Consider the following 24798-nt stretch of genomic DNA (forward strand, 5'->3'; position numbering starts at 1 on the left):
CGTGTTCTGGCCTCTAAGTGCTTGGGACAGGGTCTGATTTTTTGTTTTGTACTTGTATGAAGATTAGTACAACAGGGCTCTGATGGATGACATGGCAACACAGAACTAAAAACTCCTCGATAGGATTACATCAACTTCAAGGAAAAGACAAAAGCTTAGGACCCTTCTGAAATCTACTTTTAATCCAAAGCACGGGGATTGTCAGCATGCTGCACCTTCCAGCTTTTCAAAGCAGCTTCCCTCTCAAGACCAGGAAACATTGATTTCTACAGAAACAATGGGCAACCCCCAGGGTAATCTCAGCACTACTGTTTAATATGGGACCTGCCAGCGTGCCAGTCCAGCTTCAAGTGTGCTTTACTTCAGTCTAACGTCCCCACAAAATTCTTCTCACATCTTCCAACCCTGAAATCTTATTTTCCCCTAAAGCTTCTCTTCATTAGCAATTTCCAAGTAACATGGTATTTTTACAACATTCAAAAATGTCATGCTGGACTGTGCTAGAGAGCAATCTGCAAATATAAGCTTAGCAAAGTTTGAATTGCCTTGTCCAGAGAAAAAACCTACAAGTGAACACCTACACCTGCCTACAAAGAGCTAACAAGCCCCTGGCAGCTGCCAGCATCAAAGCACAGCGGATGTTTCTAATACAGGGTAAGGATAACAACATCACCTTCTGTTCTCTCCAGCTTCTTTTCCCTGCAGTCATATTTTGCTTCTTATGATTTTTTTAGTCTCTGTATCTTCTTGGACAGCACCGAGCCCGACGACAAGGATACGAGAGTCTTTCCCTGCCGGACAGAGAGAACCAGGAAAACAGTTAAAATAAGAACAGGGCAGTTTGAAATTCATACTTGCAACGAGAAGCAGCGCCTAACCAACAGAACAAAAGTAAACAAAGCACGACACCTCCCTGGGGACAGAAGACTCACAAACTCTCCAGGATTCACAATTCTAGCGACCAAACCCTTCAGGACAGCAGCCAAGTGTCCCATGGGGTGGTGCTGCACCAAAGAACCATCTGAGAGGTTCCAAAGAGTGAAATGCACAATATTTTGCAAAGACAAAAAATGTTGCAAAATAACAAAAATACAATAGATGTAAACTACAGGGCAAGAGTACAAGTGTTAACTTTGGGAGCTGGAACCATCCAGGTGAGCCCCTGATAACTGGATCCTCACCAGAGTTTGAACCCTTCAGGACACAGAAGGGTTTTCCCCAGGAATTTCACAGACTGAGTTTTGATAGAAGCACGCTCGCCGGATCCTCAGAAACGTCACCCATTCTCCAGGTGTCTGGAGAGAACTGCAAATGGCTCTCACGTAGTTGGAGCTAGTTCTGTAAGGTCTCAGGGTGAATTTCACCAGATGCAACCAAACTGGGCAACTCCCAGTGGGACAGAAGGAACCCAAAGCTTGGGTAAGCAGAGCTGCAGCAAATACTGAGGAAACAAACATAACAGCGTAAAAAATAATAAACCATCCTTTTTTTTTCCTCTTGCTTTTGTTTTTTTTTCTTATTCAGATCAGCATAGCAATTAAAGAGAAGGTGAAAAACTCACCATTACTGAACATTTCATCACCTGTAAGCTGAGCATCCTTAGCATAGGGGACTCCAAAGTTAACATTCACCGGTCCCTGGGAAATGAAACCAAATATCGTATGGTAAACAATCAAACAGCAGACATAAAAATTTGTTTCCGCTAAGGACTTTCAGGTACGTATGTATCTTTGCATTACACATTAGAACATACACTTTATACCATCACCTAATACATAATAATTTACCTTTAAATTTTGATAGTATAGCATGAATTTTTAACTTAAACTGGTGATCTATTATTATTCAGTTGGTGCCTAAAGTTATTTCTGCTGTCACGTTCAAAAAAACATGAATTTTTTTTACTGGAATGAGCAATTGATTTCAAAGTCATCACAAGCCCACCAAAACACAAACCTGGGTTCACTGGACGGGCCTGTGAGCTAGAAGTAGTTAGGCTTGTACTTCCCTCTTGTTCTTCCAGAACCAATAAATCCTGTCAACAAAACCAGGATCTTTAGCCCGCTGCTGTGAAAGATTCTACAAGGATGATGGTTTGATTTGTGTTTAGAAGTTTTGATTTGAAATGGCCAGTTCAATGGATAAAGACAGTTTACGTAGTATTACATTACTATTATTATTATTTCTATTATTATTTTTACTAGTACTACTGCTATTGTTATCACCTGCTACTGGAAGAAACAAACCAGTAGTACCTATACTTAATTACTTTTATTTCCAGAAAATAATAAAGAAAAAGAACCAAACCAAAAAAAGTCACTTCCTACCTTTTATATCAAGGGATGAAAAATTTCTCTTGGGCTCTTCTCCAATTTATCAAGACTCATAGCACTGAAAGGCAAACAAAACAGTGCTTTATAGAAGGCCAAGTGCACGTTTCAAGGCTGAACCACTAACTGATTGCAGTGACAGCACTTACAACATGAATCGTTCCCAGAGCCTCTGTGAAATGGAATGTTCTGTTTCTTTCCGAAAACACTAACTTCCAACACTTCCTAATCGTATTTTGTATTTTAAAACAAAAGAAGTTAGTGAGACTCTGTGAGGAGGTCAGGTTTAAATTTATTTCCTTGCAAAGCACAGAGCTCTGTTCCATCACCCTTCCCTTTGGCTCTACACTGAACCATGGTGAGCAGTTGAGGAGTGCTCAATAATCAATTCTATTTCTCTCTTTTTCTAGTTCTCTCTATTCCTAAATCATTCAAGACAAGTCAAATGAAAAATGACAAGTTCAGCATCAAAGTCACACTTTTTCCCTTTGTCTGGTCAAGAACAGGCTCTAAATCCACTTATTGCTGCCTTCAAGGTTTAAGACTTGCAAAACCATTTTTACATGTTTTACAGGTTTATCATAAAACCCACAGAACGCAAGCTCTGAATTACAGGAAAAGGTACACAGGCAAATATCTAAAGGGATCACTTATTTGTAAATACATACCTTGATAGAGATCGCACTGAGAACCTTTCCGCGGTACTCTAAGGGAGACGTATTTTCTCAGTACCCTGTAAACAAGAAAAGCTACGATATATTACAGGACATCCCCACTTTTTCTACATATTCAAATAGGATTTTTAATAAAAACAGTTCAGTTACAAAAGAAGGAAGAAAACCAAGCTAATTTTACTCAGCTGTATTTACTGCCGATTTAGAGAAAAATGCCGGGCCGCGTCGCCCGTTGCGTCACACGCCGCGCCAGCAGCAGGGCCTGCCGGGAGTTGGAGTCTCGGGCTGACAGCCACTCATGTGCCGCGATAGCCGTTGCGTCACACGCCGCGCCGGCAGCACGGCCTGCCGGGAGTTGGAGTCTCGGGCTGACAGCCACCGCTCCGTCCCCCGGGAGCCACCGGGACCTGCACTCCCTCCTGGGCATCAAACGGCTCCTTCGCCCCAGGGCGGGGAAGGACCTGAGGCAGCACCGCTCTTCCCGGATGCCCTCTCTTTTTCCCTCCAACTCTTTTTACTTTTTTCACCCTGTTTTTCACCACTTCCCTTCCCTCTTCCTCTCCTGCTTCCCTTCCTTCCCTTCCCCTTCCCCTTTCTTGTATTTCTGATCTTGGTTTTCCTTTCCACCTTTAGAATAAAAAAGCAGCAGTAGAAACTTTCAGGCTACCCGGGAGTAAAAAAAAAAATCCAAAACGAAAATGATTTAAAGAAAACTATTTATTCCCTGGGAGCCTGAAATTTTCTACTGCTGCACGTGACACAGAGCTTTTATTCCTTCTTATAGATAGTTGACATTTTATATATATTTATCGTTTATATTGATGTATTATATTAATAACTATATATAATATGCACCTTATTCAAAAAATATACGGGAAATATTTTTTAAATTATTTACCATATCTACTGCTACAACTTATTTTTCCTTATATTTCTAATTTTTATATAAATCTTTAACGTGTTTATGATATATTTCTATACTCATATTTCTACCTTTATATTATTTGTATTTGTAATTTTTACACGAAAACCCCTGCTTTGGCAAAGAAAAAACAAAACCATCCATTATTTTAAACTACCTAAATGTTTTTTTATATTTGTATTTATCATAATATACAACAAATGATAGATAGAGATAGATAGATAGATATATCACATCCGTATTTATATCTATTTTATATCCATTTCCTATAATATTTTTCATAAAATATATGCAGTATCACTTGTATTATATATTGTATCAATTTATGTTATTTTATATTTACAATTTATTATTAATTTTTTATATATCTGCATATAGTTGCAATACATTTATATATTTGTATTTTTGTTTGGGTTGTATTTACATTTATATTCTCTATTCATATATCTATAAACATACACAATACTCTATTAAAATTAGAATAACTTATTGTAACATATAATGACTCATGTTACATGTTAAATTTTAGAAATTGACCGAATATATAAAAATAAAATTGGCTCATTCCCATTGCTACACATCTATTTCTTTTGTTTCAATACAGTTAGAGTCATAATTGTATATTTAAAATCCAATTCCTAAATGAAATGACAGAACAAACAGCATCAAATTCCCACCAATATCTTCCAAAAACATCAAGATACCTCCAACAGCCAAACAAGTGTCAGCGAAAAAACAAAGAACACTCTTTTCAATAACAATTCTCATCACGACAGAAAAATGGAACCAAAATAAAAGAAAATCCTATAGAAACACACACAGCAAATTACAAAAAGTACTAAAAAAAAGTCAAACCAATCTACTAAACTCAAGACAGTGCCACTCACCCTGAACGACGTTACTAAAAAAAAATAAAAAACAACAAAATTCTACCTCTACACTAACTCAAGGAATAAACAATCCTCTGTAAAAATAACTTTAAAACCTGAACTAATTAACAAAATGGAAAAACATCTCAACCACTAAAAACTAAGAAATTAACTACCCAAATAAATAAATACTTTAAAAACCCACCATATAAATACCCAAAAAAAACCCTGATAAACAATACGCAAATACATTAAAAGACAACAACAACAACAACAAAAAAAGAAAATAAAGAAAGCAACAACAAGAATAATACCAAAAACCAAATAAACTGAAATCTGCAACAAAAAACTTATTCCCAACTGAATAAACCCATAGTGCCTCAAGCTATCAAAATAAAAATACCACCTAGAAACAAACACAAAGACTAAAGACAAACGTAACCATAAACAATGTCCCCCAAATTACCCGTAACCATAAAACATACACTACAATCAAACAAACCAAACAAATAAAAGCCCTGGAAGACGATAAACACACATGCAATTATCGAGATTAAAAACCCGCTGCTATGAAGGACAGGACGCTTCCCCAAGCCCCCCAAAACAAACACTACACACTCACGCTAATAAAAGCCACCGCAACAGAATTAAAATGCGAACCGCTGCTTCGCGCTACGACCCGTAAAAAACATTGCGCGCCCTTCTAAACATAATACCCCGGCAAAAAAATATATATCCGACTACAAAACTCAATCCAAAACAAACCATTATCATCCCTACCGGCACCGAGAACCGTGCCCACTCAGGAAGAACACCGTATCCCTTAGCGGACACCCGCTGCAAACCGAACCCAGCGATGCCATCAACGCCTCCAAAGCGCCTCCGAGCCACGGCACCGCCGAACTTGGAGCGGCCGAACCCCGCGCTCGCTGCCGGCCCCGGACGGAGCGCGGCTCCCGGCAGGAAAGCGGCTCCTGCGGCGGCTGCTCCGGCACGCGGGGCCGGCGCCGTCCCGGGGAGCCCCGCCCGCTGCCCCTGCCCGGCGGGGCCGGCACCGGGCGCGGGGCTACCGGCGGCGCCCGAGCCCCGCGCCCGGAGCGGACGGAGCGGCCGGCACCGCCCGGGCCGGCGCAGCAGCGCCCGCGCCGCCTCTGCCACCCTTGGCCGGCCCGGCCCGGCTCCGCTCGGCTCGCACCGGCGCGGCTCCGCCACTGCCGCCCTCGGCCGGCCCGGCCGCGCCGAATCCCCCGTGCGCCCCGGCAGCTGTCCGGGCCGTGCCAGCAGCGCTCCCGAGCGGGAACGTTCCGGGCCGGGCCGCGGGCACGGGCAGCGCCCTCCAATGCAGCGGCACAGCCCCATTGCAGCCCTGCAAACGCTGCCGGAGCTGCGGCTTCCCGCAAGCCAGCCCCGAAACCGCAGACGGAGCGCACCTCACTTCAACAAGGGCAAAGAAATGTGTTCTCCCCTAAAATTTCACCCCCTAGGAGAGCAGAAAAGTAGGGGCGCTCCCCAAATGAAAGCCTTCGACTGATGGGAAAGGGCGATTTCGACCTCCATTCAAACCCTTGAAAAGGAGGGACACCAGGGCTGCCCCCGCCATTTAAACCCGAGGGTGGTGCAAATGGGGTGGCTGCCTTCAAATCAAACCCATAATGCCACAAGAATACTTTTCCCATTCCCCTTAGAATAGAACGCAGGGATTCCCTGTCACCCCCGGGATACCCCGAACAGCCTGGAAAAGGCAGCTTTTCCTGCAATCAACACCCTTAAAACCACAAGTCAAGAGGGATCCCCTCAGGTCAAATGCAGACAATAAGAGAAGAGGAGCTGCTTCCTTCTCCTTAATCCCTTTTGTCCTCGCAAGCTCCATTTTTGTTCCTGGGGAACCGGGGAGGGACTGGCAAGATGAAATTGCAAAGGGGAAGGAGAAAAGTCCCCGCTCCAAACCCACACGTGCTCACCTGTTCGGCTGCTGCTCCCCGGCACAAAGATTCGTCCCTCGGCGCCTCCTTTAAGCGATGCTCCACGTACCCAAGCGCGGATCCAGGTGGTGCCCCCGACCCTGTGGGAAGCTCCCGCAGTCCTTCCATGAGACAGCGCCGGGAGCGCCCCATAAACCCCTCCACTCAGCAGCTCCATGCAAAAGGGAGCTGAGGCAAAGCCTCCCCCTAAAACAGCCTCGCCCCGGCAGGAGCCGGCCCCTCATCATCCTCACACTCACACCTGGGCTGCTCCGAGCCCCCATCATCCTCACAGCTCATACCTGGGCTGCTCCGAGACCCCATCATCCTCACACTCACACCTGGGCTGCTCCGAGCCCCCATCATATATTTTTCATATTTATATTCGCATTTATATTTAGAATTTATATTACTCTATAATAAAAATTATATTATATATTGCATCTCTTCATGTTACTTGCATAGATTTCTATTTCTATTCATAGTTTGGTATTATATCTTTATATCTCTATATATTTATTATATATTTCTGTATGTCGATTTACATTTCTATAGTACTTATATTATTTAAAATAAAACCCCTGCCTCTAACGAAATAAAAAGCAAAGACACCCCTTTCTTTAAAACACATTTAAAAGTTTAAAAATAATTTTGTTTGTCATAATTCTATTCACATCTATATTTGTAATTTTCGTTTGTTATATTTATAGATATTATATATATTGGAGAGAATACCTTTTTATATAATAACATATAGATTCTTTTGACACAATATATTTCTTTTACTTATATTTATATGTATTAAATATTTATTGATATCGACATATATATGATATATTTGCATTTCTAGTTTTATATTTTTTATGAAATCTCCAGCCCATACCCCAATAAAAGCCAAACAATCCCCAATTTATTTAAACTATATTTAAACATAAATCCTGTCACGGCTGCATTGCACAGCAGTGCCCCAAGCTAATCTGACACTTGTTCATCTCCTGGACCTGAAACTGAACCCGCTCACCTTGATCGCACCTGGCAGAACCATTTTCGTACCTTTTTCTGGCATGTCTTGGTTTTTTTTTTCTTTTGTCTTGAGTTTTTGTGGCCTTTACTGCCTCTCTTTTTTTCTGGCACTTCTTGGGGTTTTTTCTTCGTTTCTTCTTGCCCATCTAGGTGTTTTTTCTGGTTTTTCCTTGCCCCCCTTGGGGGTTTTTTTCAGGTTTTTTTTTTTTTTTTCCTGGGTTTTCCTTTTCTGGATTTTTTCTTCGCCATCTTAGTTTTTTGTTGCGATTTTTTTTCTTGCCCATCTTGGGGTTTTCCTCTGGTCTGTTTTCAGGGATTTTTCTTGCCCATCTTCGTTTTTTTTTTTTTTTTTGTTGGTTTTTCTTTTCTTTTCTTCTTCTATTTTTTTTCCCCCTAGGTTTCTCCTTGCCCTCCTGGTTTTTGGGTTTTTTTATCTTCCTTCCTTCCTTCCTTCCTTCCTTCCTTCCTTCCTTCCTTCCTTCCTTCCTTCCTTCCTTCCTTCCTTCCTTCCTTCCTTCCTTCCTTCCTTCCTTCCTTCCTTCCTTCCTTCCTTCCTTCCTTCCTTCCTTCCTTCCTTCCTTCCTTCCTTCCTTCCTTCCTTCCTTCCTTCCTTCCTTCCTTCCTTCCTTCCTTCTTCCTTTCATTTCCTTTCCTTATTTTCTTTTTTTCTTTTTCTTTCTTTCTTTCCCTGCATTTCTAATCTTGGTTTTCCTTTCTAGCTTTAGAATAAAAAAGCAGCAGTAGTAACTTTCAGGCTACCTGGGAGTAAAAAAACCTCCAAAACGAAAATGATTTAAAGAAAACGATTTATTCCCTGGGAGCCTGAAATTTTCTACTGCTGCACATGACATAGAGCTTTTATTCCTTTTTATAGATAGTTGATATTTTATACTTTATACAGCGCCCCCTGCCTTGTGCACCGGCGCTCTGCAGGCACAGCGATCCCTGCCGTCTGCACAGGCGCACTGCATGCAGAGCGCTGCGGCGTCGTTCGGTTCTGTTTAATGAAACTCGGCTGAATTCGGCGTGGTTCGGCTCTCGGTCTAAACTCGTTTCAGTTCGGCTCTTCGGCTAAACTCGGTCGTATTCGGCACATTGTCTAAATGCGGCTCAAGTCGGCTACACTCGGCTATCGGTTCCAGTCGGCTATCATCGGCTCTTGGTGTAAACTCGGCTGTTTTCGGCCGCACTGGGCTCTTCGGCTCAACTCGGCTATTTCCGGCCACACTCGGCTCTTCGGTGAAACACGGCTGTTTTCGGCCACACTCGGCTCTTCGGGGAAACTCGGCTTTTTCCGGCCACACTCGGCTCTTCGGGGAAACTCGGCTCTTTCCGGCCACACTCGGCTCTTCGGGGAAACTCGGCTCTTTCCGGCCACACTCGGCTCTTCGGGGAAACTCGGCTCTTTCCGGCCACACTCGACTCTTCGGCTCTTCGGAACTATTCGGCCCGGCTCGGCTCCCTCAGGGCGGGAAAGCGGACGTGAGAGGACCCCGGCACAGCGAGGCGTTTACCCAGATGCCTCTCACAAACCCGCCAAAATACGCCCGCCCGCGGAGCCCCTGAGCCCACAGCATGTCTCGGGTACACATGAAACGCCACAGAAAAATCCGTCGGGGCCGCCATGACATCGGTATTCCGCGCAGGCAGTGCAGTTAAACACCCACACGGTCCTCCACTTCCCCGCCCTTTTCGCCGCCATGCTGAGAAGGTCAAACAAAACTCCGCGACATCGCCCACGCGCCACTCCCAAGCTGGCCGCCTCTCGCTGCACGGCTGCAGTACCGCGCTCTGCCCACAAGGCGGCAGCACTGCCGCCCGCCCCAGCCGGGGGCGCAGCGCGCCTCGGGGCTGCGGCAGCGAAGGCGGCAAAAAAGAACAGGGGCGACCCCCGCCGAAAACTGCTCTGAAATACATGCCCCAAAACAAGCGGGAAGAGGGAAAAAAAACCGTCTGCCTCTAATCTAATAGGATAAAAGACAAAACAAAACAAAACACAACACAAAAAAAATTATTAAAAAAAATATTTAAATATTTTTTAAAATATTTTTTCATATTAATATTCACATTTCTATTTACAACGTATATTGATGTACACTGTCCATTTATACATTTCTTTTTATAAATACATTTCTATTCCATATTGCATATATCCCTAAAACTTAAATTTATTTGTATATTTTTATAAATATTTTCACATAGTAAGTATACATTTCTGTTACGATTTTTACTTCGGTAACACTTGGATTATTTAAAATAAAACCTTTGCCTCCATCCACATTAAAGCCAAAAAGAACCCCTTTCTTCCAAACTGTACTTAAATATCTTTTAAATTCTATTTTTCAGGTTCATATTCACATTTACATTTAAAATGTATACTTATGTATACTGTTATTTGTATTCTTCATTACATCACTTCCTATTATTTGTATTTATTTATATTTTGTGTTTATATATATATTTATATCTTGATTGTATATCTCAATATTTAGAAATATATAACAATATCTACATTCATACTATTTAAAATAAAAACCCTGCCTCTAACACAACAATAAAAAAAAACCGAACCCTTTCTTTTAAAAAATATTTAAATAGATTTTATCCTAATGTTCAATTGTTATATTCATATTTGTATTTATAATGTATATTAATGTATATTGCTTACTTATATATTTATCTTTACCAATGTCAATTTATAAATAAATTTATATTCTATATTACATCCGATGCGAGTAGGTATTTATATTTTTTATATTTTTTTATTCATATTTTTATATGGATTAAATATTTCTGCGTCAAGATTTTTACTTCTGGAACACTTATAATATTCAAAATAAAAACCCTGCCTCTACTTAAATAAAAGCCAAAACATTCCATTTCTTTTAAACGATATTTACATATTTTTATATTTATATTCCCATTTATAATTTATATTGCCATTTAATGTTATTTATATTCCATGCCACAACTCCTCATATTACTTACATATATTTATATTTAAATTTATATTCATAGTTTAGCAATTTCTCTTTATATATTTATTATATATTTCTATCTTAAGATCCACATTTCTATATTGCTTATATTATTTAAAATAAAACTCCTGCCTCTAACCAAATAAAAACCAAGGACACCCCTTTATTTGAACCAGATTTAAAATTTACGAAGTAAATTTATTTTTCAAAATTATAATGATATTTATATGGATATTTTTATTTATTTTATGCATAGATTTTATCTATATTAGAGGGAATACCTTCTAATATAATCATAGAAATATATTTTCTGTATTATACATATTTTCTTACTTATATTTGTTTAAATTAAATATGTATAGATATTTGTATTTCTATATATATTTGTATATCTGAATTTATATTTTATTGCTATCATTTAAAAACCCCAGCCTATACCCTAATAAAACCCCCCAATTTACTTTAACTCTATTTAAATATTTTTATATTTACAATCTATATTTATATATCTTTGTGTATATATATATAAAATAGACTATCATTTATCTATATGATAACATGTTACAATTATATACCATATATTATAGTTTTATGTATGTATCTGTTATCTATATTTATGTTTACCACTCTAATGTTATATTTATTTTTAAATGTATATTTATTTCTATTTTCATCTCTATATTAAACCATGTCAGTTCATTAACCCGACGCACCAGAGCCACAACAATACTGTACCTTTGTCAGCACCGGCACGCAGCACACGCCCATCCCATCGCAGCACAGCAAAACAAAACCTATTTCTATTACTAACAGAACAAACATCCCACAACGTCACTGAACCCTAATAAAAACTCAAATAAACCTAACTGTAAATAAATTTTAAATCTCACTATAAAGTAGCCCAAAACCTCCGCACATTCTCATCATAAACTTCCTCCTAAACCAGTATCTCAAAAACCCCAAAAAACTCAAACACACCTTGAAAATGACACAACTGCTAATAAAAACAAACACCCATTAAAAATTAAATCAAACCAACGCACTAGACTCAAAACTGCACAACTGACCCTAAACATTACTAAAAAAAGTCCCCAAAGCTCTACCTTTATGTTAATGCACAAATAATAACATGTAATCTATAAAAGTTATTTCAAAAAATTAAAAAAAATAATTAAAACCATGAAAATAAAAAACCTAAACTATTAAAATATTAAAAAATATCACTACCTAAATTAAAAAACATATTGCCTATAAAAACCCACCATATAAATGCCCCTGTCCCAAAAAATAAAAATAAAAAAAAATATTGAACCACAAAGAAATCAGAACTTAGGAACACCAAAACCATAATGTTCAAGAACTCACACCACATCCCTTATCATACACCAACTACAAACAAGATAAAGCAATACAATGAATTCTTAAAAACCACCTTAAAACCACTACATTGAAAAACATTTCAAAAATTAAAAACTGCATCTAACAAAAGCCATCTAATAAATTCACACCCAAAACTCCAGCAGCCCAGCTGGCCCTACCAAAGCTCTAGGTTCATACATACAGTAAACAAAACCAAAATCCCAGTAATACCCATCAGAAATCTATGAAAGAACCCTACTGAAATTAATCCTGCCTCAAATACAAACCAACCCATCCAGAAAGTCAGCTTCACTCAAAAAACAATTTACACAGAGTTAATAATACCAAGAAATAAAACAACACACCATATACCACCAATGAATATCATAGTGAAGGAAAAAAAAAACACTACATTTTTTCCTTTTTGTTTTTTAAACTAACTTCTTTTATTAGCTAGAACAAAAGCTTTTGCCAGGACTGTAGCAACAACTTCTTTTTCTTCTTCTCCTTCTGAAATGTCCCTTCTCACTCCCAAATTCCTCTCAACTCCTGAGTTTACATCCAAGCAAAAAGCAAAATTCGTGCACTCGTGCGTTCGCTGCTCCTGTCAGATTCTCTCTTTCCCTCCACATCTTCTTACACTTTCAGTCCTCACGCTGTCCCGCCGTGATGAGTCTGACAGAAGAATTGGCACATGTTAACAGAGCATTTCCCTCCCTCCCTCCCTCTCTCCCTCCCTCCCTCCCTCCGCTTTCCTCAGCGCATTTCAATCCATCCCAGGCCTGCAGTGATGCATGCTCACCCCAAAGCTCACAGCAAGCATGCAGCAGCTCAGGCTCACTCGGCTCCAGGGCCCAGAGCCTGCAGGCCCTGCAGCTGCCACACGGATGGACCTGGTTCCCTCCCCGGGTGCCCAGAGGGAAACCTGAGGGCAGGCGTCCACCCCGAGGGTGCACCCGCAGCCCCGGGCAGGCATGGAGTCGCCGGCTGCTCTCTGGGGACGACACCCTCCCTGCAGGCCACACTGCCTCGTCCTCTCCCACCCTGGGGGACAGGCACCTCCAGGGTCTGTGACCAGCCCCCTTCCGTCAGCATCCAGGGGCTCTGTCAGAGCCAGAGGGCTCAATTCGTGGTGAGTACCGATGGCACACAAATGGCAGCCTGAGGAAATCGTGTTCTGGCCTCTAAGTGCTTGGGACAGGGTCTGATTTTTTGTTTTGTACTTGTATAAGATTAGTACAACAGGGCTCTGATGGATGACATGGCAACAGAGAATTAAAAACTCCTCGACAGGATTACATCGACTTCTAGGAAAAGACAAAAGCTTAGGACCCTTCTGAAATCTACTTTTATTCCAAAGCACGGGGATTGTCAGCGTGCTGCACCTTCCAGCTTTTCAAAGCAGCTTACCTCTGAAGACCAGGAAACATTGATTTCTACAGAAACAATGGGCAACCCCCAGGCTAATCTCAGCACTACTGTTTAATAGGGGACCTGCCAGCGTGCCAGTCCAGCTTCAAGTGTGCTTTACTTCAGTCTAACGTCCCCACAAAATTCTTCTCACATCTTCCAACCCTGAAATCTTATTTTCCCCTAAAGCTTCTCTTCATTAGCAATTTCCAAGTAACATGGTATTTTTACAACATTCAAAAATGTCATGCTGGACTGTGCTAGAGAGTAATCTGCAAATATCAGCTTAGCAAAGTTTGAATTGACTTGTCCAGAGATAAAACCTACAAGTGAACACCTACACCTGCCTACAAAGAGCTAACAAGCCCCTGGCAGCTGCCAGCATCAAAGCACAGCGGATGTTTCTAATACAGGGTAAGGATAACAACATCACCTTCTGTTCTCTCCAGCTTCTTTTCCCTGCAGTCATATTTTGCTTCTTATGATTTTTTTAGTCCCCGTATCTTCTTGGACAGCACCGAGCCCGACGACAAGGATACGAGAGTCTTTCCCTGCCGGGCGGAGAGAACCAGGAAAACAGTTAAAAAAAGAACAGGGCAGTTTGAAATTCGTACTTGCAACGAGAAGCAGCGCCTAACCAACAGAACAAGAGTAAACAAAGCATGATACCTCCCTGGGGACAGAAGACTCATAAACTCTCCAGGATTCACAATTCCAGCCACCAACCCCTTCAGGACAGCAGCCAAGTGTCCCATGGGGTGGTGCTGCACCAAAGAACCATCTGAGAGGTTCCAAAGAGTGAAATGCACAGTATTTTGCAAAGACAAAAAATCTTGCAAAATAACAAAAATACAATAGATGTAAACTACAGGGCAAGAGTACAAGTGTTACCTTTGGCAGCTGGAACCATCCAGGTGAGCACCTGATAACGGGATCCTCGCCAGAGTTTGAACCCTTCAGGACACAGAAGGGTTTTCCCCAGGAATTTCACAGACTGAGTTTTGATAGAAGCACGCTCGCCGGATCCTCAGAAACGTCACCCATTCTCCAGGTGTCTGGAGAGAACTGCAAATGGCTCTCACGTAGTTGGAGCTAGTTCTGTAAGGTCTCAGGGTGAATTTCACCAGATGCAACCAAACTGGGCAACTCCCAGTGGGACAGAAGGAACCCAAAGCTTGGGTAAGCAGAGCTGCAGCAAATACTGAGGAAACAAACATAACAGCGTAAAAAATAATAAACCATCCTTTTTTTTCTCTTGCTTTTGTTTTTTTTTCTTATTCAGATCAGCATAGCAATTAAAGAGAAGGTGAAAAACTCACCATTACTGAACATTTCATCACCTGTAAGCTGAGCATCCTTAGCATAGTGGACTCCAAAGTTAAAATTCACCGATCCCTGGGAAATAAAGCCAAATATCGTATGGTAAAAAATCAAACAGCAGACATAAAAATTTGTTTCCTCTAAGCACTTTCAGGTACGTATGTATCTTTGCATTACACATTAGAACATACACTTTATACCATCACCTAATACATAATAATTTACCTTTAAATTTTGATAGTATAGCATGAATTTTTAACTTAAACTGGTGATCTATTATTATTCAGTTGGTGCCTAAAGTTATTTCTGCTGTCACGTTCAAAAAAACATGAATTTTTTTTACTGGAATGAGCAATTGATTTCAAAGTCATCACAAGCCCACCAAAACACAAACCTGGGTTCACTGGACGGGTCTGTGAGCTAGAAGTAGTTAGGCTTGTACTTCCCTCTTGTTCTTCCAGAACCAATAAATCCTGTCAACAAAACCAGGATCTTTAGCCCGCTGCTGTGAAAGATTCTACAAGGATGATGGTTTGATTTGTGTTTAGAAGTTTTGATTTGAAATGGCCAGTTCAATGGATAAAGACAGTTTACGTAGTATTACATTACTGTTATTATTATTTCTATTGTTATTTTTACTAGTACTACTGCTATTGTTATCACCTGCTACTGGAAGAAACAAACCAGTAGTACCTATACTTAATTACTTTTATTTCCAGAAAATAATAAAGAAAAAGAACCAAACCAAAAAAAGTCACTTCCTACCTTTTATATCAAGGGATGAAAAATTTCTCTTGGGCTCTTCTCCAATTTATCAAGACTCATAGCACTGAAAGGCAAACAAAACAGTGCTTTATAGAAGGCCAAGTGCACGTTTCAAGGCTGAACCACCAACTGATTGCAGTGACAGCACTTACAACATGAATCGTTCCCAGAGCCTCTGTGAAATGGAATGTTCTGTGGAACTGCCGTTTCTTTCCGAAAACACTAACTTCCAACACTTCCTAATCGTATTTTGTATTTTAAAACAAAAGAAGTTAGTGAGACTCTGTGAGGAGGTCAGGTTTAAATTTATTTCCTTGCAAAGCACAGAGCTCTGTTCCATCACCCTTCCCTTTGGCTCTACACTGAACCATGGTGAGCAGTTGAGGAGTGCTCAATAATCAATTCTATTTCTCTCTTTTTCTAGTTCTCTCTATTCCTAAATCATTCAAGACAAGTCAAATGAAAAATGACAAGTTCAGCATCAAAGTCACACTTTTTCCCTTTGTCTGGTCAAGAACAGGCTCTAAATCCACTTATTGCTACCTTCAAGGTTTAAGACTTGCAAAACCATTTTTACATGTTTTACAGGTTTATCATAAAACCCACAGAACGCAAGCTCTGAATTACAGGAAAAGGTACACAGGCAAATATCTAAAGGGATCACTTATTTGTAAATACATACCTTGATAGAGATCGCACTGAGAACCTTTCCGTGGGACTCTAAGGGACGCATGTTTTCTGAGCACCCTGTAAACAAGAAAAGCGACGATATATTACAGGACATCCCCACTTTTTCCACATATTCAAATAGTATTTTTAATAAAAACAGTTCCGTTACAAAAGAAGGAAGAAAACCAAGCTAATTTTACTCAGCTGTATTTACTGCCGATTTAGAGAAAAATGCCGGGCCGCGTCGCCCGTTGCGTCACACGCCGCGCCAGCAGCAGGGCCTGCCGGGAGTTGGAGTCTCGGGCTGACAGCCACTCATGTGCCGCGATAGCCGTTGCGTCACACGCCGCGCCGGCAGCACGGCCTGCCGGGAGTTGGAGTCTCGGGCTGACAGCCACCGCTCCGTCCCCCGGGAGCCACCGGGACCTGCACTCCCTCCCGGGCATCAAACGGCTCCTTCGCCCCACGGCGGGGAAGGACCTGAGGCAGCACCGCTCCTCCCCAATGCCCTCTCTTTTTCCCTCCAACTCTTTTTACTTTTTTCACTCTGTTTTTCACCACTTCCCTTCCCTTTTCCTTTTCCTTTTCCCTTTCCCTTCCCTTTCCTTTCCCCTTTCTTGTATTTCTAATCTTGGTTTACCTTTCCACCTTTAGAATAAAAAAGCAGCAGTAGAAACTTTCAGGCTACCCGAGAGTAAAAAAAAAAAATCTGCAAAACGAAAATGATTTAAAGAAAACTATTTATTCCCTGGGAGCCTGAAATTTTCTACTGCTGCACGTGACACAGAGCTTTTATTCCTTCTTATAGATAGTTATATTTTACATATATTTATAGTTTATATTGATGCATTATATTAATAACTATATTTAATATGCACCTTATTCAAAAATATACGGGAATTTTTTTTTTATTATTTACCATATCTACTGCTACAACTTATTTTTCCTTATATTTCTAATTTTTATATAAATCTTTAATGTGTTTATGATATATTTCTATACTTATATTTCTACCTTTATATTATTTGTATTTGTAATTTTTACACTAAAACCCCTGCTTGGGCAAAGAAAAAACAAAACCATCCATTATTTTAAACTACCTATTTTTTTTTTTATATTTATATTTATCATAATATACAACAAATGATAGATATATATAGATAGATAGATCACATCCATATTTATATCTATTTTATATCCATTTCCTATATTATTTTAAAAAAATATACACAGTATTACTTGTACTATATATTGTATCAATTTATGTTATTTTACATTTACAATTTATTATTAATTTTTTATATATCTGCATATAGTTGCAATACATTTATATATTTGTATTTTTGTTTGGGTTGTATTTACATTTATATTCTCTATTCATATATCTATAAACATACACAATACTCTATTAAAATTAGAATAACTTATTGTAACATATAATGACTCATGTTACATGTTAAATTTTAAAAATTGACCGAATATATAAAAATAAAATTGGCCCATTCCCATTGCTACACATCTATTTCTTTTGTTTCAATATAGTTAGAGTCATAATTGCATATTTAAAATCCAATTCCTAAATGAAATGACAGAACAAACAGCATCAAATTCCCACCAATATCTTCCAAAAACATCAAGATACCTCCAACAGCCAAACAAGTGTCAGCAAAAAAACAAAGAACACTCTTTTCAATAAGAATTCTCATCACGACAGAAAAATGGAACCAAAATAAAAGAAAATCCTATAGAAACACACACAGCAAATTACAAAAAGTACTAAAAAAAAGTCAATCCCATCTACTAAACTCAAGACAGTGCCACTCACCCTGAACGACGTTACTAAAAAAAATAAAAAACAACAAAATTCTACCTCTACACTAACTCAAAGAATAAACAATCCTCTGTAAAAATAACTTTAAAACCTGAACTAATTAACAAAATGGAAAAACATCTCAACCACTAAAAACTAAGAAATTGACTACTCAAATAAATAAATACTTTAAAAACCCACCATATAAAAACCCACGTTCCCAAAATAAACCATGATAAACAATACGCAAATACATTAAAAGACAACAACAACAACAACAAAAAAAGAAAATAAAGAAAGCAACAACAAGAATAATACCAAAAAACACAGATAAACTGAAATCTGCAACAAAAAACTTATTCCCAACTGAATAAACCCATAGTGCCTCAAGCTATCAAAATAAAAATACCACCTAGAAACAAACACAAAGACTAAAGACAAACGTAACCATAAACAATGTCCCCCAAATTACCCGTAACCATAAAACATACACTACAATCAAACAAACCAAACAAATAAAAGCCCTGGAAGACGATAAACACACATGCAATTATCGAGATTAAAAACCCGCTGCTATGAACGACACGACGCTACCCCAAGCCGCCCAAAACAAACACTATACACTCACGCTAATAAAAGCCAGCGCAACAGAATTAAAATGCGAACCGCTGCTTCGCGCTACGACCCGTAAAAAACATTGCGCGCCCTTCTAAACATAATACCCCGGCAAAAAAATATATATCCGACTACAAAACTCAATCCGAAACAAACCATTATCATCCCTACCGGCACCGAGAACCGTGCCCGCTCAGGAAGAACACCGTATCCCTTAGCGGACACCCGCTGCAAACCGAACCCAGCGATGCCATCAACGCCTCCAAAGCGCCTCCGAGCCACGGCACTGCCGAACTTGGAGCGGCCGAACCCCGCGCTCGCTGCCGGCCCCGGACGGAGCGCGGCTCCCGGCAGGAAAGCGGCTCCTGTGGCGGCTGCTCTGGCACGCGGGGCCGGCGCCGCCCCGGGGAGCCCCGCCCGCTGCCCCTGCCCGGCGGGGCCGGCACCGGGCCCGGGGCTACCGGCGGCGCCCGAGCCCCGCGCCCGGAGTGGACGGAGCGGCCGGCACCGCCCGGGCCCGCGCGGCAGCGCCCGCGCCGCCTCTGCCGCCCTTGGCCGGCCCGGCCCGGCTCCACTCGGCTCCGCACGGCTCGCACCGGCGCGGCTCCGCCACTGCCGCCCTCGGCCGGCCCGGCCGCGCCGAATCCCCCGTGCGCCCCGGCAGCTGTCCGGGCCGTGCCAGCAGCGCTCCCGAGCGGGAACGTTCCGGGCCGGGCCGCGGGCACGGGCAGCGCCCTCCAATGCAGCGGTACAGCCCCATTGCAGCCCTGCAAACGCTGCCGGAGCTGCGGCTTCCCGCAAGCCAACCCCGAAACCGCAGACGGGGCGCACCTCACTTCAACAAGGGCAAAGAAATGTGTTCTCCCCTCCAATTTCACCTCCTAGGAGAGCAGAAAAGTAGGGGCGCTCCCCAAATGAAAGCCTTCGACTGATGGGAAAGGGCGATTTCGACCTCCATTCAAACCCTTGAAAAGGAGGGACACCAGGGCTGCCCCCGCCATTTAAACCCGAGGGTGGTGCAAATGGGGTGGCTGCCTTCAAATCAAACCCATAATACCACAAGAATACTTTTCCCATTCCCCTTAGAATAGAACCCCCTGGATACCCCTAACAGCCTGGAAAAGGCAGCTTTTCCTGCAATCAACACCCTTAAAACCACAAGTCAAGAGGGATCCCCTCAGGTCAAACGCAGACAATAAAAGAAGAGGAGCTGCTTCCTTCTCCTTAATCCCTTTTGTCTTCATAAGCTCCATTTGTGTTCCTGGGGAACCGGGGAGGGACTGGCAAGATGAAATTGCAAAGGGGAAGGAGAAAATTCCCCACACCGAACCCACACGGGCTCACCTGTTCGGCTGCTGCTCCCCGGCACAAAGATTCGTCCCTCGGCGCCTCCTTTAAGCGATGCTCCACGTACCCAAGCGCGGATCCAGGTGGTGCCCCCGACCCTGTGGGAAGCTCCCGCAGTCCTTCCATGAGACAGCGCCGGGAGCGCCCCATAAACCCCTCTGTTGTGGTGTGCTGTAATGTCCCATTTTGGCCTTCCAGGTCACTTTCCCAGGTGTGCCTATGTCTCTCTCCCTTCCCCCTTACCCCCATGCTGAGTGAGTCCTGTCACTCAGACCTAACGTTCCAGCAAGGCGTCGTGTGGTTGGTCAAGTTTAAAGGATGCCCCTATGCCCAGAGGTCATTGGCCTGTCTGGGTGTCATCTTCCCCTGAGACCCTGCCCCTCTCACCTGGTTGGTGGCTCACCTGTACCTCCCCTCCCCCTGTCCCTGAGCTTAAAAAGGTGATCAGACCATGTGGTCTTGGTTCTGTTGGAGCAGGTCCTCACGTTCAGACCTCTGTAACCATGGAATAAACCTCTGGACATGAAACCCTCCAGCAGAATCCTCTCCTTTTTCTCTTCACCATCGCCTGAAGCTATCCTCCTGAGGTAACGGGGTCCCTTACAAGCCTGGACTTGTTCGGTGCCCAGCTGCAACCACCAGCAAGCTAAGGTATCTCTGCAGTGACACACCGCAGTTGCTGCCTTTGGCCCAGCAGCGAGGGTCAGACTGGCCCAGGCACAATCTAACTGGTAATATTGGGAGCCACTTTTTCTCCAATATTTGGCGTCCCTGAGGCGGGCAAAGCGACTCTGCAGCCGAAGACAGACCTGCAGTGCCTTGGAGAAGCTTCTGGCAGCCGTGCATCCAGCTGAAAGGGGCTTTGGTTTATTCGCCCTCGGCTAGAGACTTAGGGAATATTCCCAGAAGAAGTTTCGTGGACTGTTCGGCGCCTCTGGAAAGCCCAGCTCCTTTCTGGTGAGCAGATTTTCCAGAGGGAGGACAGGGTAGCCTCTCTCGCCCAAGAGAGGTCCTGTTCCGGTGAAGAGACCTGCCTGTACCCAGCCAGCTACAGCTTCCATTTTGGGTGAGTATCTCTGCTCTCGGTAGGGCAGGATCTCAAAAACAGACTCTGCCGTGAGTTCTGTTCCTTTTTGCATTTGCATTTTTGGCTGCGCAGCCCCACAGACGGGAATTCATTGATTTCTAGCTATTAGCTTTCTGCCGCGTGTTTTGCTGTCTTTTCGAATTCGCGCGGGAGCTCTCTCTCTCTTCCTTTTGGCTCTGCAAGCTCGGCTCTCTCCACGTGGTCGGGAGATCTTTCTCTCTCTCTCTGTGCGGGGAGGGGGGTGTTCTCTGCACACGCGGCGCGGGGGGCCCCGGTTTCGGCTTGCCGCGTGGCGTGGCTGCTCTCTCTGCTCCGCGGGGGGGTGCATTCCACGGCGGGGGAGGCTTTGTTTCTGCCTCTGCTCGGCAGGGCGTGCCCTGCTGCTGCTGCCCGGGAATTTGAAAAGCAGTATATACAGCTGCATTGTGAAGCTTTTGTCGGCTCGTTATCCCTTTCCATCTGTGGTTTTTTTTTTTTTGAAATCGGTAGCTGATTTTGGCTTTGTTTTTGGTCAGGCGGGATTTAGTACTTTGCTTTTTACATCTAACATGGGTTTGAAACTCAGCATTGTACAAAAAGGAGTGTATTATAATATTGTTAGCATTTTAAATAGTAGTAATGTGAAGTTCTCAAAGGGAAAATTGAAACAGTTTATAAGATGGCTTTTCCTCCACTTCCCACAAATCTCCCCTGAAGAAATCCACAACATTCAATTCTGGGATAAAGTTGCAAATGAATTGATAACCTTAGGACAATCTGGCAATGCCCCCTCGGCTAAATTTGTGTTTTGGAGTTTACAAATTCGTACAGCATTGCTCAAACAAAAGGAAATGGAGAAAAAGCCAAATGTAAAGCCATGTACCTCTACTCTCCCTGTTTCTCCCTCTCCTAGTTCTAAAACCCCTAAACCTCTTTCCCCAAAACTTAGTATTTTAAACAGATCAAACTCATTGGGAAGTCGACGCCCAAATTCTGTTGAAATGCCTGAGTTGCCCTCTCCACAAGGCCCTGGCCAGCCTGCGTGGAATCTTTCCCAATCCCTTGTGTCCCCTCCTCTGAAACCCACAGCACGTGGTAGCTTTGCAGAGAGTAGTGTTACCCAAAATGGCCCCCAGTCCCTAGGGGGTCCACAAGATGGTGGATGCCACGTGGCATCTTCCCAAACCTGGTCTTCTTCTTCCCAAAATCCCCTTAAGCATCCCAAAACTCCAGCCCCATCCCCCTCTCCTCCTGTTCCTCGTGACACCTTTCCCCCTCCCCCTCCCTTTCCTGCAATACCCTCAGCTCCGCCCCTCTACTCCTCCCAGGGGGCGTCTGCTGACGTGATGTCACCAGGTGTCCCCGCCCCCTGCCTGCCCCTTGACCCCGCCCCTTGTTCCCACGGTTTCCCCGCCCCTTGCCGGCCCCCTGTCCCCGCCCCCTGTCCCCGTTGCGTCTCCGCCCCCTCCCCGGGTTCCCACGGTGGGGACACACCCACTGCCATCCCCCAAACCTGTGTCTGTGATCCCAATGCTTCTGTTTCAAGGGATACAGAGCAGGGAACAGCAGACCCAATGCATAGTCCCATGTTGTCACTGGCTCCTGTTACCTTTCAGACTGCTGCTCAGGGGGGAGCAGTTCCAACTGCTAATTGGAGTTCTTTTGGACGGCAATTGATTAAAGAGATCTGTAAGTCTCATAAAGAATATGGTCCACACAGTCCATATTTCCGTGGCCTTTTAAATTCTGAATTGAGTAGGACTGTAGTGATTCCACATGATTTAAAACAGCTTTTTTCCTGTCTAATGACCTCCACGGAATTTAAATTATGGGAAATAGCATGGAAACAAATGCTAAAAGATGCTCTCCCAGGCTTGCATGCTGATCCAAACACAGCCAAAGACAACAGTGGTAACCCTATCACCATTGAGCTCCTCTGTGGTGAGGGCCAATGGTCTTGTCCCTCGATCCAAGCTACTGCAATTCCTGCAGAAACACTCGAAAAAGTAAAGGAAGCAGCTGAAAAAGCATTCTTTTCCCTACAACCTGAGGGGCCTTTTGAGCCCTATAGTAAAATTAAACAGCTACCATCAGAGCCTTTTTTGAAATTTGTAGAAAGATTAACTAGAGCTATTGAAATACAAGTTAAAAAAGAGAATGCTAGGGAAGCAATTTTAGAGGAATTGGCGTTTACAAATGCAAATGAACAGTGTCAAGCGGCAATCCTGAGCCTTCCTCTCGAACCTACCCCTACGTTAAAGGACATGCTTCTAGTGTGTAACAGGAAAGTGCCTCTGATGACTGTGGCTGAAGACACCAGACCAAGGCTGCTGCCAAGACCACCTCAGCGTGTCGCCGTTGCCAGCCCTGCGCCTTTTCCCTCAGCACATCAGTACCCTGGGCAGCAGCGGAGACCAGCAATGGTTGAGCCCACAAAACCATGCCTGCTTTGTAACAACCTAGGGCACTGGAGTAACCAGTGCCCCCTGAAAAGGGAATTTGATGAATTTAGAAATGGCAGGGGAGGAGAACTACAAGCCCTCCCTGGGGGTCAACAACAACAAAAAAACTGAAGAGCCAGCGCCGGCCTGCCAGGCGCATAGACACAAAAAGAGCAGGCCAAGGGAATAAGGGTAGCAAAACAAATCAAGCGCGCGATAATATTAATGATTGTGTAAGTGAAGCAGGTGCTTCAAAGACTGTGTATGATTTAAGTGATCCTGTGTTAACCACATCTTCTGTCAATGAGCCTTACAGGTTGCAGCTGACTGAGTCACTCCATCTGGAGGACACTGATTGGCATTTTGTGTCTGTAAATCCTGAACAGAAAGGTACTTGGAGCCGGATTCGTTGTAAGTACATCGTCATTGGGGACACCAAACACACACCACAAGAGATCGAAATTGCTCCGGGAATGACAACATCAGATCCTGAGCAATTCGTTCTCGGCCTGCATTGTTTCCACCCACCCCTGTTTCTTCCCAAGGGACAAATTGTTGCACAAGCTATCCCTGTGCCATCTTTACCTGAAAATATCAAAAAACAAGGGCCCACAGTCGCCCGGGTCCAAGTTATTGGAAAAGACAAACCCAAATTATGGTGTAATGTCAGTGGGGGTGGGGAGTCTAAACGCATTGAGATGCTTGTAGACACAGGTGCAGACTGCACAGTAATTCCGGTACAAGACTGGCCAGCACATTGGCCTTTGCAAAATGTTGCCGGTCACCTTCAAGGAGTAGGAGATCTGCAATTGGCAAGACAATCCAAAAGCATTATTCAATTTGAGGGACCAAACGGACAATTGGCTAATATCCGTCCAATATTTACGGCAGTCGCGCTTTACGGCCGTATTTACGACAGTCGCGCTTTACGGCCGTATTTACGGCAGTCGCGCTTTACGGCCGTATTTACGGCAGTCGCGCTTTACGGCCGTATTTACGGCAGTCGCGCTTTACGGCCGTATTTACGGCAGTCGCGATTTACGGCCGTATTTACGGCAGTCGCGCTTTACGGCCGTATTTACGACAGTCGCGCTTTACGGCCGTATTTACGACAGTCGCGCTTTACGGCCGTATTTACGACAGTCGCGATTTACGGCCGTATTTACGACAGTCGCGCTTTACGGCCGTATTTACGACAGTCGCGCTTTACGGCCGTATTTACGGCAGTCGCGCTTTACG

General features: G+C 43.1%; 2 long non-coding RNA genes across 7 annotated transcripts; both read right to left on the bottom strand.

Annotated features, from left to right (window-relative positions):
• Positions 1-309: 309 nt before the first annotated feature.
• On the bottom strand, positions 310-20067 carry LOC134433824 (uncharacterized). Of its 6 annotated transcripts, none has more exons than XR_010031737.1 (9): positions 20050-20065; positions 16294-16358; positions 15764-15850; positions 15612-15675; positions 15241-15319; positions 14846-14921; positions 14418-14727; positions 13960-14077; positions 11274-12791 (listed from the first exon to the last, which is right to left on the bottom strand). It is a non-coding gene; the product is annotated as an uncharacterized LOC134433824 (long non-coding RNA). The 6 variants fall into 6 exon arrangements; XR_010031734.1 differs by lacking the exon at positions 20050-20065 and adding an exon at positions 18877-18928; XR_010031739.1 differs by lacking the exons at positions 11274-12791; positions 13960-14077; positions 20050-20065 and adding exons at positions 310-791; positions 18877-18922.
• Positions 1635-5700, bottom strand: LOC134433825 (uncharacterized). The gene is made up of 3 exons (XR_010031740.1): positions 2999-5700; positions 2328-2391; positions 1635-2035 (listed from the first exon to the last, which is right to left on the bottom strand). It is a non-coding gene; the product is annotated as an uncharacterized LOC134433825 (long non-coding RNA).
• Positions 20068-24798: the final 4731 nt, after the last annotated feature.

Source organism: Melospiza melodia, unplaced genomic scaffold (genome assembly GCF_035770615.1).
Source record: "Melospiza melodia melodia isolate bMelMel2 unplaced genomic scaffold, bMelMel2.pri scaffold_270, whole genome shotgun sequence".
Lineage (NCBI taxonomy): Eukaryota > Metazoa > Chordata > Aves > Passeriformes > Passerellidae > Melospiza > Melospiza melodia.